Source organism: Arachis ipaensis, chromosome B1 (genome assembly GCF_059453495.1).
Source record: "Arachis ipaensis isolate K30076 ecotype BB chromosome B1, ASM5945349v1, whole genome shotgun sequence".
NCBI classification, from domain to species: domain Eukaryota; kingdom Viridiplantae; phylum Streptophyta; class Magnoliopsida; order Fabales; family Fabaceae; genus Arachis; species Arachis ipaensis.
This window is the reverse complement of record NC_142436.1, coordinates 137,986,407-138,002,138: the sequence shown is the minus strand read 5'-3', so window position 1 is coordinate 138,002,138 and position 15,732 is coordinate 137,986,407. Positions and strand designations below refer to the sequence as shown.

At 32.7% G+C, this 15,732-nt stretch overlaps 1 pseudogene; it reads right to left on the bottom strand.

Annotated features, from left to right (window-relative positions):
- Nucleotides 1–848: 848 nt before the first annotated feature.
- On the bottom strand, nt 849–10,057 carry LOC148578558 (zinc finger BED domain-containing protein RICESLEEPER 2-like; annotated as a pseudogene).
- Nucleotides 10,058–15,732: the final 5,675 nt, after the last annotated feature.

Sequence of the window (15,732 nt, the reverse complement as noted above, 5' to 3'; positions counted from 1 at the left end):
AGGACACCATTCTTGATCTTGAAGGGGTGCTGAATTCGGTAAAATATTGCTTAGGTTGGCTCTTGGAGCTATATTCTCTTGATTGGCAGATTTGGCATTGTCTTCCCCATCATATCTATACCAGCATAGGACTGCAGTGTGGTTGAGTTTGCTGCAGAGCTGGCACTGAGTTCTTAAGGACTGCCTCTACTTCCTTCGTATCATCTTCCTTGCCTTGCATCAAAATCAGCATACTGTCCTCTAATTCCTTCATAGCTTCTAAATTCAGCATAGTTTCGGTCATAACTTCTGTTTTCACCATAGCCTCGACCAAAACCTCCTCTCATTGTTCTGCCACCATACCTGCCTCTTGAACCTCTGAACACACCTCTGAATTGCCCTCTAGCGCTTCCTCTGCCATTGTGATAGGCCAAATTGCCTTGTATAAATTTCTCAGGCTTCTTATATCTTTCTAACATGCTTTCATGTGAGAGTAATACTGCTTCTAGCTCAGGAACCGTGATTCCTCCAGGTCTTGTTACAATTGATGTGATTAAAGGCACAAATTCTTCAGTTAAGCCATGCAAAATAGCATTTACATGATCATCATCTTTTACCTGTTCACCAACAGAGATTAGTGCATCAACTATAATTTTTATCTCCAGCAAATACTCACTCACCAAACCAGAGATCTTGATTGAGCTGAGTCTGTTCTTGAACTGCATCACTTTTGCCTTAATGTGAGAAGAAAAATAAGCTTCTAATCGCTTCCAAACTTGATGCGTGAACATACACCCAACCATTCTTGTTGTGAATGGTTTGGTCATGGATGCAAGCAACCAAGATTTTAATAGTGCATCTTATCTTTTTCACCGTGTATACTCAGGATTGATGGATTCAAAATTAGCAAGATACATCGTTAGAATGCTCTTACCGGTGAGATGGTCAAGGAGCTCGTTTCCTTCAATTGTTGATTCGGCTTGATTCTTCCATTGCAAGAAGTTGTTATCATCGAGTTTCATTGAAATTGGTACTCCTGTGAAGGTGTTTGATTGTGCAGCAAAAGCCATGGTTTTCAAATTGCAGTTCTGATACCATAAACGGTATCAGATCTGAATCCGATCCACAGGTTCATAGAGAAAGAGAGAGTCGAGAGAGAAGAAGAGGGGTCTGGAATTGTATTGAATCAAACCAATTTGTGTACAGTGCAGTTGATATGAATATATATAAAATAGCTAAGCATAACCACTAACTATTGATTAGCTGTAACAGACTAACAACCACTTCTCTAACTAGTGTAGCTTATATGATCATCTATATTAGCTACTATGGACTCACATACACTATCAACCGCTAGTAACGGTTTCCAAACTTAACGTAATCCACTAGATGCACCCGCGATTTACGTGGAAAAACGAGTTGGGCAGAAACTGCTAGAGGCTATAACGGTTTCTGAAGGAGATTCCAAACTACCTAAACTGCTACTGGCTATAGCGGTTTATGAGAAAACAATGGGTAGCGTAATCCTTGGCACCTTGTAGCGGATTATGTATACATAGAGATTATCTCTATTTCTATAACAATTATGCATGGAATGAAATGAATAATAGGATGAGATTGAATAATGAAATGAATAATGGAATGAAAATGATTAAAAATTTAAGATTTTTACTATCATTCAATTAAACTTATTCATTTTTTTAGACGAATATTATACTCTTATTATTGTCTAGAATAAAAGAGTATTGTACTTTCTATTTTTTAAGTAAATAAAGGTGATTGCTATTGATCTATTGTGCTTAAAAACACTTACACATATTAGATGAGTAAAATAAAATTTAGAAATTTTAATATTAACTTCAATGTAAATTTATTTATTTGGATTTGTTTCAAGATTTTATTCTATAAATTCAAATTTATTTGTTTTAGTATTTTCTATTTATATTGTTATTTCAATTTTATTTTGTTATAAATATTTTTGTAATATTAAATTTTTTTTATGCCTGAAAGATTTTAATTTGTTGAAAAAAATTATTTTTGGCAAATAAATATTTTTTTATTTAAATGTTATTATTGGTATGTTAATATTAAAAATATAAAAGATAAACATACTTAAAAAAAACGTATTTTACATGGTTTGATCTTTATAAAATTAAAATAATTAATGAATTAATTTTTAACTTTTTAAACGGTAACCTTTTTTGAATAAAAAATAATTTATAACTTGTGTTTATAATTTTATGAGATTGTTAATTTTTAAATTTGAAAATATAAATATGTATATGATTTGGTATAATTTTATTGGTCATTAGTTTTTAAGTTATAATTAATTTTTTTAAATTATAATTTTTAGTTTTATGCATCTAATTGCTAATTAGAAAGTATATTTAACATTAAATATTATATTTGACATAAAAAAATAATAGAGTCTGTATTTTTTGGTAATTATGCACAAGAGTTATATACTTTTTTAGGTTATGACAATAAAGATGGAACTATTGTTGTCTTATAATTTATTAGAATGAAGTCATTTAACAGTAATATTTTATCCACAATTTTTCAAAATATGTTTTTTTTTATGTGATTTTTTATTCATTGTTTATTAAATTACATTTTTTAGAAAAGATCTTTTTACAAAATTTCATGTATGGCACAAAGATATTTTTTAATCTTGAAGACAAAAATGTTGTTCAATTTAAAAATAGGCATGTATATATTTTTTAATTCTTGAGTTTAGGACTATGTGTCTGTTATCTAATGAATTTTTTTCGATTTGTTTATTTAGCTTTGCAACATCTAAAGAACCTAAGAATAATATCGACAGAATTTTAAATGAGGCTACATTCTTAAAAATTATGAAAACAAAATTATTGAGCAGTTAAAGAAATTAGATATGGTAATATATATTTATAACTGCAAAAAAATATAGGAAAAGATAATTTCAATTCGTTGCACATAAATTATTTTTATTTATCTTATTTATTTAAGGCTTTTTTTAGATTTAAAAATCCACCAAATTAAGAAGTTTGTTTGTTTTTTATATTTAAGTAAAACTTAAATTTGTTTTTTAAATTCAAATTATACTTAGATTAAATGTTGATAAGTTAATGAAATTTAAATATAAAATATCTTTTGCAACCATAACAAATTGTAATTCTAATATCTATTTTCTCCAAAAAAAAATTAATTAATGTTTTAAAGTTTTAAAACTTAAATTAAAATAAAATTTGATATCAAAACACGATTGTAAAACAATTAAGTAAGACATTTCGAAAGATCGTTAATTATTAACATGGAGTTATTTTTTTAATTTTATTTGATATAATAAAATTTAAAATTTAAATTCTATCTATATTTTTGCAAAATATAAAGAGATCTACCTATGTTTTTACAAAAATTTTCAAGTATTCAAGTTGTGGTTATCTCTTTTAAAAAATTTTTTTTGTGTTTTTTTTCTTAAAATTAAAGTCTAATTTTATTCAAAAAATATTATTGAGTTAAAATAAAATGTGAGAAAGATGTCTTTTATTTAACGTAGTATTTTGTACAGAATTTATTGCTTAAATTCTCTAATAAAATTGCAGATAATGGTGAATCTGAAGTGTTGAAAAATGTTATTACACCAACCAAGCGACTATCCTCGAAGTTCGAAAATTCGGCGGCGGAAGGAGATACTTCAACTTGCAAGATAATCAAGATTGAGAATAAAAATTGTAAATTTGAATACACATGTTTTAGAATTCCCTTTTTAAGTATATCTAATAGAATAATGCCAAACATATATGTTTCTCTATACTTAATTTTTTTCTATGTTTCTAAAAAATTGAATAAATTTAGTAGCTCGAAAAAAATAGAGAATTTTTTTTATTGATGTGACGCTCATACATTGAGTTTGAAAATTGTTTGCTTAAGTGTTATTATTAAAACTTTTTAAAACTTTATTTATAAGTTATAAGTTATTTGCTTAGAGAGTTATTTTTTTATATTTTAAGTTATTTGCTTAAGTTGTTATTTTTTAAATTTTAAGTTATTTGCTTAAGTTGTTAGTTTTTAAATTTTTAAATACACTTTTTTTTAAGTTATTAGTTTTAGATATTTACATAATTTATAAGGTTATTAATTTTTAAATTACAATTAATTTTTTATTTTTATAGACAAATAATAGAATAAATATAATTTATGATGAAACTAAAAAGATCATTTTTAATTTATATTTTCTGATTAGATTAAATGAGTTTTATATTTAAAATAATATTTAATTTTAATTTTTCTCATGCCATTATTTTAAAAGGTGCATAAAATAAAAATATTAATTAATTAAATTTTAGACAAGATCATGAATGATATATACAAAGGTTAAAATTTAAGATATAGTTGTTAGGGATGAAATTCGTACTTCTAAAGCAAGTAAATGTGTCATTCTAGTTATTCACGTCTTTCACTAGTGGCATGAAATACATACATGTTTAATCATTGTCAAGATGCTCTGACAATTTGTAAGAAATATATGGATATCTAGATCTCTTCATCACAATCACATGTAACTCGAGTTGGCCAGAGATTGGTAGAGTTAATAATCTAAGGAACATAAAGGTTGAAGACCGACCAAATATATCATGTAGAGTGTTCAAAATTAAGTTTAACATAATAATTTTTTGATTTTAAGCAAGAAATTTCATTTGGAGTGCAAGATGTAGCTATTGCTCATCATCTAACCTTATTTTTCAGAAAATTTTCTCTTAAATTATTTGCACAATTATATATTTATCAAAGCACATATATAAAATAAATAGTTTATTTATAATATTTTTTATCTTTTTGTTATAAAGGATATACATGGTAGAATTTTAAAAGAGAGGTCTGTCACATACTCATATTCTTTTGTAGTTGAGTGGAGACTACAAGACAACAACCACAATTTAAATTAACCGGTTAATATCGTTAGAGTTGTCCGATCCTGTTCGATACTCAAAGTTGTTTAGAGCTGTATCTACATATATGATTCATGGACCATGTGGTAGAGAGCTTTCTCAAAATCTCCCTACATAAAAAATGGTACTGCACCTAGGAGTGGAAACAGACGAGGGTAGGCAAGGCTTTACTCTTAACAGGCCAGGCCTGTAATAGAGTATATTGGGCTAAGTCTGGCCGGTATAGGTTTTTTAATGAGTACTGAGCTTGGTCTATTGTTAAATTTGGCCTGGTCTGAAACCTGTGAATAGGCCTGTTTTTTTTTTAATAAATAATTAAATTTAAGATATAATTTAATTTTTAAAATTATAAAATATAAAATAATAAATTTATAGACAATATTGATATAAAATAAAGACAAAATATCGATAAATAACTATTATTGATTAAAAAAAGACAATGTATATGAATATAGTCTCACTTGACTGCTTCCAAAATATGTAACATATCAAAATAGAAGACTTCATTAATATCGAAAGTTGTAATAAAGCAACTAAACATAATATCAAATAAAAGTTAATAACTACTTAATCAAAACAAAGTAAAGGGAATGTTGGACAATTAATCGATTAACCTTCTAAGCCTAAAAGTGATTTAATCTTCTTGTTCCAACACCTTGAAAAAACAAAAAGCACACGTACACATATCATTAGATTTTTAAATAATGTAAACGCAACAAATACTTTTTTTGTTAGTATAAAAGAGATTGTTCAAAATAAAATTGTGGTCATAATCTTAGTATAAATTATATGATACCTCATTTATATATCATGAAAATTAAACTTTATTATTTTAACTACTCACATCATACCAATATCAATGTTTTCACATTTAAAAAGAGAAATATTTTCTATAACATGGATACTTAGTCAAATAGAGAAATATTAGAAAGTTAATTTTTACCTTTAGTTTTTTGTTCAAACCGTACTTGTTGCGAAGCCAATCTCCTCCACAAATAAAAGGTTCAATGGACTCTTGATTTAGTTGAGAATGATATTCATCAATAACTCTTCCTCCAACGCTAAATGAAGATTCTAAAGCCACTGTTAAGACAGAAATTGCTAATATGTTCGTTGCCATTTTAGATAAAACCTTGAGTTTCATACTATTATTTTTCCACCACTCCAAAGCACTAAAAGACTTAGAATTGGCTTCAAGAATGTAAGCACTCTCATCAAGATAAACCTATAATTCTGATTTTATTGGATGAATGACTTCTTTTTCGCAAACCATATTCAACATTTCATCAATTTCACTGATTTCAAAACCAACCACATTAGAAAAAGCAACTAGACCATTAGTGTTAACTATACTCGTTGTTGTCTCACCATGACACTTTTTCAGCATATTCATCATACATTTCTTGTAATGTATTTTTTACTTTGTCAACATTTTTCAGTAGCCACATGCTCAGGTTTGTAAATTAAACGAAAATAGAATTTAATAACATGTAATTTACACCTAGGATCCAAAACACAAGCTAAAGACATTACCACATTGCACTCTCCTCAATATTTGTCAAACTTTTTCTTTCATTGAGGTTTTCATTTCTCTCATGAAGGAATCTCTATCCTCAATAGCATCAGTTACTTATTTCACTCTCCAAACTTTAGAAAAGTACAAATTGATAATCACTACCAGAAATGGCATGAGTAGCAAGATTAAAAACTTTTAAAAGTTTGCAAATCTTTTCAAATTTTCTCCAATCCTCTGATAATAGTTCGTAACTGTAGTGGGGTTCTCTTTCTCTATATACAGAAATCACAGATTTAAACTTCAAAGCCATAACATGTTGTAAGTAGAATTCTATTTTGTGGGACAATCAATGGTGAATTTTTTCTCCTTCAAATGTTTGTTCTCAGTAATCTCAGCAAATATTTTAAATCTTGAATAATTAAAATTGACAAACTTGACACTTTCACAAACTTTAAAAATAATACCTTTAATTTTACCTAGACCATCTTGTACCAACAAATTCAAAATGATAATGAGTTGTTATCTGAAATAGTATCCTTAAGAGCCCTTAGGCATGAATTATTATAGGAAGAATTGTCAACAAATACTGAGAAAACTTTGTTTTCAATTCCCCAAGTCTTCAAACACTTGAAAATAACATCCGCAACATCAATGCCACGTCTAGGAGCAGGTACTTGGACAAAACTCAAAATTCTTTTTTGAAGATTCCACCCTGCATCAATAAAGTGACCTGTAATAACCATATATTCGACAATTTGATGCCTTGATCTCCACATGTCAGTTGTTAAACTTATCTTCCTAACACCTTGTAACAAAGCCTTTAATGGTTTCTTTTCTGCCTCATATATTGTCAAGCAATCACTTCGAGAAATTTTGCAGGAAACTTTATGAAATTCAGAATTAACATATTGGAAACCCCATATCCAAACTTCATCCTCAACAATGCTGAAAGGATTCTCATGAACCATAATTACTGTAGTAATCATTTGTCTCATCTTCTCTTGAGAATATCTTGCACTTGGTGTTACAAAGGGATTAACACTTGAATTGGAAGGTTGAAATAGAATCAATGGTTGCTTTTTTTGTGCAACAACATGTAATCTACTTTATAAGCAACTACCAGAATGCTTCCATAAATGTGAAGTACTAGCTCCTTTTCTAGCATAACAAAACATAGATTTGTAATACTTGCAAATAGCTTTTGTACCTTCAAAACTTTCAACTTGATCAAAATAGTCCCAAATTGGTGAAGTCTTCTTCCTTTTTTGCAATAACGGTTTCATTACCACTATTTTCATCAGTAACTTGTTGATTTGTAATAATTGTTGTCTGTGTTGGTGATGATGTAGTCGCAGGTGTTTGTAATGGTGCAATTCCAGTCTCTGTTGTTGGCGTTGGTACCGACATATTAATTTTTTCGCTAGTTAAAGAAATAGAATTGGCCAATAGATCACTTGGAGTTACAGATTCAGCTATTTCTAAAGCCTATTGCAATGCCTAAATCTTTGACAGAATAAAATTCTAACTGATGAAAAAATAATTAACATTATAACAACAAATATAAAAAATAAAAAAACAATGATATGAGAAAGAAGAAGCACATACCAAAGAGAAGAGTCAAAAGAAGAGAAGATAAAGAGGATGGTAGAAAGGCATGTAGAGTGGAAAATAAAAGAGAAAATGTTGTCAGAATATGTTGAACGTGTGTATGTTTGTTTCTTTATTAATATGGAGGAAAAATTTTTAGAATTATTTTATTTAATTGATTTTTGATATTCCAACATAAAAGATTAAAAATATTAAGAAAATAAAAATACACATATATAATTAAAGATACAAATGGTTTAATGAATATAGGTATTTTAATATTATAGAAACCCCAAGTTGTAAACCCCGTTAAATTAGTAAGTAATTAGTCGATAAATTAATTTTTAATAAAGAAGATTAGAAATGCGAATATTATATTAAAGTAGGATAGAACTCACCGAAACGAGAATTTTGACACTAATTTCGAAAAAATCGATCCAAAATTGGACCGAGCAGACCAAACCGGTTGAACTGGGTCCAAACCAGGCCGTCGGTCCAACCGGACCAACCTATTAAATGAACCCACGCCTTTCTTCTCCCTCAGTTCAGCGGAAACGAAGCTGAAGCATTCACAGGGGAGAAGAGAAAGAAAAGTTTCCCGAACCCTTACGGTAAAATTCAATTTGCCGTAACTCCTCCATCCGAGCTTCGATCGCCGCACCGTTTACGGCCACGCGTTCACCGCGCCAAGCTCTACGTTTCTACCAGAACAATTTCATAGGTAAGTCATTAAATACTCCCAACCACTCCTTTCCCCCAATTCTTGAAAGTATGGTACGGGTATTGAATTTCCTTTCTTTTTGATGTTTTAGGATCCAATTAGCTTGAGAAAAACATTCACTCTTGCTTATGTGAAGTTTGGGTAAGATGAGGAAACCATAATTCTATTTTAATTTCACTGAATTTGAGCTTTGAGTATTAAATTAGGTATATATGTGTTATAAATGTGTATTAGGTTGTGAATAAATAATTAGAGCTTGGAATTGTGAATATTGGAACTTGGAGGAAGCTGAGCCTAGTGTTTACTGAATTTTGGAAGGGCTGTGTTTGTTTTGGAAAGGCTGTGTTTGTTTTAAATAAGTTACCTTGATCACTACGAGGAAATCGGCCAAGGTATAGTTTAGGTCTCTTACATTTAATATATAATGTTCTGTGAAAACTTAGGCTAGATGACCATAGGATAAGCTGGAATGCAGGTGTATGTTTAATGTTTAGTAATTTGATTGATGGATATGTTTTGTTTGATTTGGTTTGGTGATTTGATTATGTGGTGGAGATTGTTACTATATGGATGATAGAAGGATACATGGTTGAATTATTAATTATATGATTACAGGTATATTGAAGGAAAGCTTGATGGATTTGTTGAAAGGTGAAATTGTGTAATATTATTAATGGTGGTTGATGAAACGATGTAGAGTTTATTGAGTATTGTTCTTGGCATTTTGAGTTGATATTGATAGGTTGGAAATATATGGAATGGAAATATTGAATGAAAATAAGGTTTTGAGGAATTTGCAAAACTTTGGTTTTGGGCCGAACTTTGGTGGGATATAACTTGGGTTCCAGAACCCCAAATTGATTTCAACTTGTTTTAAATGAAAATTGGATTTGTGAAATTTGTTTTAAAACGATTGAGTTATGCCTGTCGTAGTGAGTAAGCAGGGAATAGCTGTGGATCCTGCTAAGGTGGAAGCAGTGATAAATTAGGAGCGACCAACTTCAGTGACAAAGATCAGGAGTTTCCTAGGTCTGACGGGGTATTATCGCAGACTTATTAAGGGATTTTCACAGCTCGCTTTATCTTTAACTAAGTTGACTAGGAAGTATACGCCTTTTGTCTGGACTCTGGAGTGTGAGGAGAGTTTTCAAGCATTGAAGCAGAGGTTGACTACTGCACCTGTGTTGGTATTGCCTGATGCAGCATTGAAGCATTGAAGCATTCAAGCATTAAAGGGTTTAGGGTGCGTTCTGATGCAGCACCAGAATGTTGTAGCATACACCTCACGGCAATTAAGGCCGCATGAGATGAACTATCCGACATATGATTTAGAACTTGCTGCTGTTGTATTTGCTTTAAAGATCTGGAGGCACTATCTCTATGGCGTTAAGTTTCATGTCTTCTCAGACCATAAGAGTTTAAAGTATCTTTTTGAGCAGAAAGAGTTGAATATGCGTCAAAGGAGGTGGATGGAGCTTCTGAAAGATTATGATTTTGAATTGAATTACCATCTAGGAAAAGCGAACGTTGTGGCAGACGCCTTGAGTCGGAAGTCTTTATATGCAACTTGGATGATATTGCGAGAAGAAGAGTTACTAAAGGTATTTCAAGGTTTGAATTTGGGAGTTAAAGAAGAATCTGGAATCCTGTGTTTGAGGTCAGTTGCAGATTTCAAGTAATTTTAAATCAGAACTTCTGAAAGCTCATCAAGATGGTGAAGCATTACGTAAGGTATTGCCAGTAATTGAACAGAGAAAATAGTGGAAAGTGTCAGAAGGTCAGGATGGTTTATGGAGGTTTAAGAATCGGATTGTTGTGCCGTATGTCGGAGACCTGCAACAAAGTATCTTGAAGGAAGCTCATAAGAGCGGGTTCTCAATTCATCCAGGAAGCACCAAAATGTACCAAGATTTGAAAGCAATGTTCTGGTGGCCAGAAATGAAGAATGATGTGACATTGCATGTATCTAAATGTTTAACATGTGAAAAGGTTAAGATTGAGCATCAGAGACCATCAGGAACCCTTTAATCTTTAGAGATTCCACAATGGAAATGGGAGAGTATCGCAATGGATTTTGTGAAAGGTTTGCCTAGAACTCGGACTGGTTGTGACGCTATTTGGGTGGTTGTGGACCAACTGACAAAATCAGCTCACTTTCTTCCCATTCGAATAAGTTGCACAATGGAAGAATTGGCTCGAATGTATATCAAAGAGATTGTCAGGTTGCATGGCGTGCCTTCTACCATTATATCTGACAGAGATCCTCGTTTCACATCAAGATTCTGGGGAGCTTTTCAGCATGCATTTGGGACTTAGTTAAGTTTGAGTACTGTGTATCACCCTCAGACAGATGGGCAGTCAGAGAGAACTATTCAGACCTGGGAGGATATGCTAAGGGCTTGTGTTTTGGACCAGCCAGCGAGCTAGGATCGGTATATGCCGTCAGTGGAATTTGCTTATAACAATAGCTACCATGCGACCATTGGAATGGCTCCGTATGAGGCTCTATATGGCAGAAAATATCAATCTTCACTATGTTGGTATGAAACTGGAGAAAGGAGTTTGTTAGGACCTGAAATGATAGCTGAAACTATTGAGCAGATAAAGAAGATTCGTAGCCGAATGCTTATAGCCCAAAGCCGGCAGAAGAGCTATGCTGATCAAAGGCGAACGTCTTTTGAGTTTGAAGAAGGAGAGCATGTCTTTATGAAGGTTACACTAACCACTGGAGTGGGAAGAGCTATTAAGACTAAGAAACTGAATCCCCGTTATATTGGACCGCTTGAGATCCTGAAAAGAATTGGGCCAGTAGCTTATAGAATTGCTTTACTGTCATATCTTTCGAATCTGCACGACGTGTTTCATGTGTCACAGCTTCGGAAGTATACTCCTGACGCAAGTCATATTCCGGAACCATAACCGATTCAAGTGAGAGAAGATCTAACACTTCCAGTAATTCCGGTAAGAATTGATGACACCAATGTTAAACGATTACGCGGGAAGGAAGTATCACTGGTAAAAGTAGCTTGGAGTCGAGCAAGTATTGAGGAACACACTTGAAAACTCGAATCAGATATGTGGAAGGACTACCCACATCTCTTTTCAGGTAACTACATTTGAATTTTGAGGGCGAAATTCTTTGTTAGGTGGGTAGGATGTAAACCCTGTTAAATTAGTAAGTAATTAGTTGATAAATTAATTTTTAATAAAGAAGATTAGAAATATGAATATTATATTAAATTAGGATAGAGCTCATTGAAATGAGAATTTTGACACTAATTTCAAAGAAATCGGTCCAAAATTGGACCAAACAGACCGAACCGGTTGAACCAGGCCCAAACCGGGCCATCGGTCCAACTAGACCAACCTATTAAATGAACCCACGCCTTTCTTCTCCCTCATTTCAGCAGAAACAAAGCTGAAGCATTCACAGGGGAGAAGAGAAAGAAAAGTTTCCCGAACCCTTACGGTAAAATTCAATTTGCCGTAACTCCTCCGTCTGAGCTTCGATCGCCGCATCGTTTGCGGCCACGCGTTCACCGCGCCGAGCTCTACGTTTCTATCAGAACAATTTCATAGGTAATTCATTAAATACTCCCGACCACTCCTTTCCCCCAATTCTTAAAAGTATGGTACGGGTATTGAATTTCCTTTCTTTTTAATGTTTTAGGATCCAATTAGCTTGAAAAAAAATGTTCACTCTTGCTTATGTGAAGTTTGGGTAAGGTGAGGAAACCATAATTCTATTTTAATTTCACTAAATTTGAGCTTTGAGTATTAAATTGGGTATATATGTGTGATAAATGTGTATTAGGTTGTAAATAAATAATTGGAGCTTGGAATTGTGAATATTGGAACTTGGAGGAAGCTGAGCCTAGTGTTTACTGAATTTTGGAAGGGCTGTGTTTGTTTTGGAAAGGCTGTGTTTATTTTAAATATGTTACCTTGATCACTATGAGGAAATCGGCCAAGGTATAGTTCTCTTGCATTTAATGTATAATGTTCTGTGAAAACTTAGGCTAGATGACCATAGGATAAGCTGGAATGCAGGGTGTATTTAATGTTTAGTAATTTGATTGATGGATATGTTTGGTTTGATTTGGTTTGGTGATTTGATTATGTGGTGGAGATTGTTACTATATGGATGATAGAAGGATACATGGTTGAATTATTGATTATATGATTACAGGTATATTGAAGGAAAGCTTGATGGATTTGTTGAAAGATGAAATTGTGTAATATTATTGAATGGTGGTTAATGAAACGATGTGGAGTTTATTGAGTATTTTTGTTAGCATTTTGAGTTGATATTGATAGGTTGGAAATATATGGAATGGAAATATTGAATGAAAAAAAGGTTTTGAGGAATTTGCAAAACTTTGGTTTTGGGTCGAATTTCGGTGGGCTATAACTTGGCTTCTGGAATCCCAAATTGATTTCAACTTGTTTTAAATGAAAATTGTGCCGTTCAAAGAACGGAAGAAAAAGGATTTAAAACGATTGAGTTATGCCTGTCGAAAATTTTGATGTGGAATATGTAACTTATAGTTATATGTATCAATGCAGGAAGTTTTTTTATGATTCGGCAACTCTACTACTGAAATATGTTTTCTTAAGAGGACATACGTCTACGCGTACGCGTGGCAAGGGATTTTGGCGATGCGTACACGACTGATGCCATGCGCACGCCTAAGGGTTAGTAAGCATGTCCATGCGTACGCATGACAAGGGACGCGCGCACGAGCTGCACTCTTACACTCCCACGCGTTCGCGTGGCCCTTATTTCAGCAAATATGGTTTTCACCGTTTTAAACTGTAGTTTAAACCTCTAAACCTCTATTTCCATTCCTTTAGTCATGAATAGTAGTATTGCACCTGATAATCAGATGAATTTAGGAAATGGGGATGATTTGGAGGTGAAGTAAAGCTGAAAGGTGATGAATTGATTATGAAATGTTACGGATGATCATGTATGATACTTGACTTGATAATTAAATGAATGATCATGTATGAAACTTGGCTTGAATGATTAAATGATCTGAGATATGAAATTCCCTAGATAAAGTGTCGTGGCTTGCCACCACGTGTACCAGGTTGAAAACTCGATACTCTGTTGACCCTACGACGTAAGGGTGACCGGGCACTTATAAATTCTCGGGAATGTTAACCCCCATTGAGCAATATTGATTATTTGAGAAAAAGGTATGCATAGACTCTTGGGGATGCACGTCGAGGGACAGTCTAAGGTTTTCATACTTGTCGGGTTGGCTGGATAACTGACAGATAAGCCTCATCAGCCATAGGACAGGCATGCATCATATGTATTCTAATTGAATTACTTGTTTGTGCATTAACTAGGTGTGCCTAAGTGTACTTGCCATGCTAAATGTATATTTGTTACATGCAATATTTGTGACCTTCTTGTGCTTGCCTTTATCTGTTTATTTGTCTGTGAAATGCTAACGGATATGGAGGTATGGAAGAATGGTAGTAGGGGACTTAGATTTAAGGTTAAGTTAAGTTAGGCTTAGATACTCTTAGAAAACCACATTTTATGGCTTCTGTTTAATACTTTAAGCTCTATAATCTGAGCGTCGGCGTTCTAGGAGGACCTTATATATTATGTGTGTGGCACCTTTACCATACTGAGAACCTCCGGTTCTCATTCCATACTATGTTGTTGTTTTTCAGATGCAGGTCGAGAGGCATCTCGTTAGGCGTCTGGACCCCTGAGGCGAAGTGGTTACTGTGTTATTTTGTTGTACATTGATGTATATATATGTACTTAGCTCCCTCTCTCCGCATAACTTATTCTTTTTTATCTTCTTAGAGGTTTATAGAGAGGCAGGATTTTGTTTATGTATATTTAGGTTTTGGATATATGTGTGTGTGTGTAAATATTCTTCGGCCAGTCTTGACATCGCGGGCTGAGTTAGGAGCTTGTTATTTTGTATCTTTGGCACTCTATTCCTACTTTTATAATCTTATGTTTGATGGTTATAACTTCCTTAGCACGCAAGTTAACTCGTTTTTTGAGCGTTGCGCTTTTATTTTGCAATTTCTATTTCCCTTATTCTTCAAGACTCCTAGTATATTACAATCTTTCTACTATTACATGTATACATTTTATTTTAGAGGTCGTAACATCACACCACCTCTGTTTTACAACTTAAGCGTAAAGCTCAGTGTGATAGGGTGTTACATAAGTTCAAATCCTTCCAATTGCATTTTTACTAGTATAATAAAACTCTACATATATCTTTGTAGGCTCAGGCATTTAAAGGTCCAGACAAGGTGATATGAACTTTACTTGATTAAGAAGAAAAGTAAAGACATAAGTACATAAAGAGCAGAATATCCGAAATACAGAATGTCAAGCTCTAGACTAGACTTGACCCGCAAAGCCAAGGTCGGCCAAAGAATATCACATATATATACAACCCAAAATATCCCAAAATACATAAAGTAACACCTAGTTCTCTAAAAAGCCTCTAAGAGGATTAAACATAAGTTAATTATACATAAGAGAGTCTATAAATATAAATACATAACCGACAGCCCAAAATAAAAAGCCTCTAAGAGGATTAAACATAAGTTAATTATACATAGGAGAGTCTATAAATATAAATACATAACCGACAGCCCAAAATAGAACATCCCAACTTGCAGTTACAGCAGATAAAGCATATAGTAATTAAGCAGACATTATCAAATAGGCAAATCCAAGTAAGGCACATCCAAACAAAACAAACAAATGCATATTATGTATGCCTGCCCTATGGCTAATGAGCTCATTTGTCGGTTATATAGCCAACCCGACATGTCCGGTAGCTAACTCGGGCATTGTCTATCTGTTGTACACAAATATCTCAGTACATCGGCTGTCCATTAGAGGGAGAGTGCCATGTCACCATTAGAGGGAATATGTGTCTTGTCACCATTAGAGGGAATATGTGCCCTATCACCATTAGAGGAAATAGGTGCCATGTCACCCATAC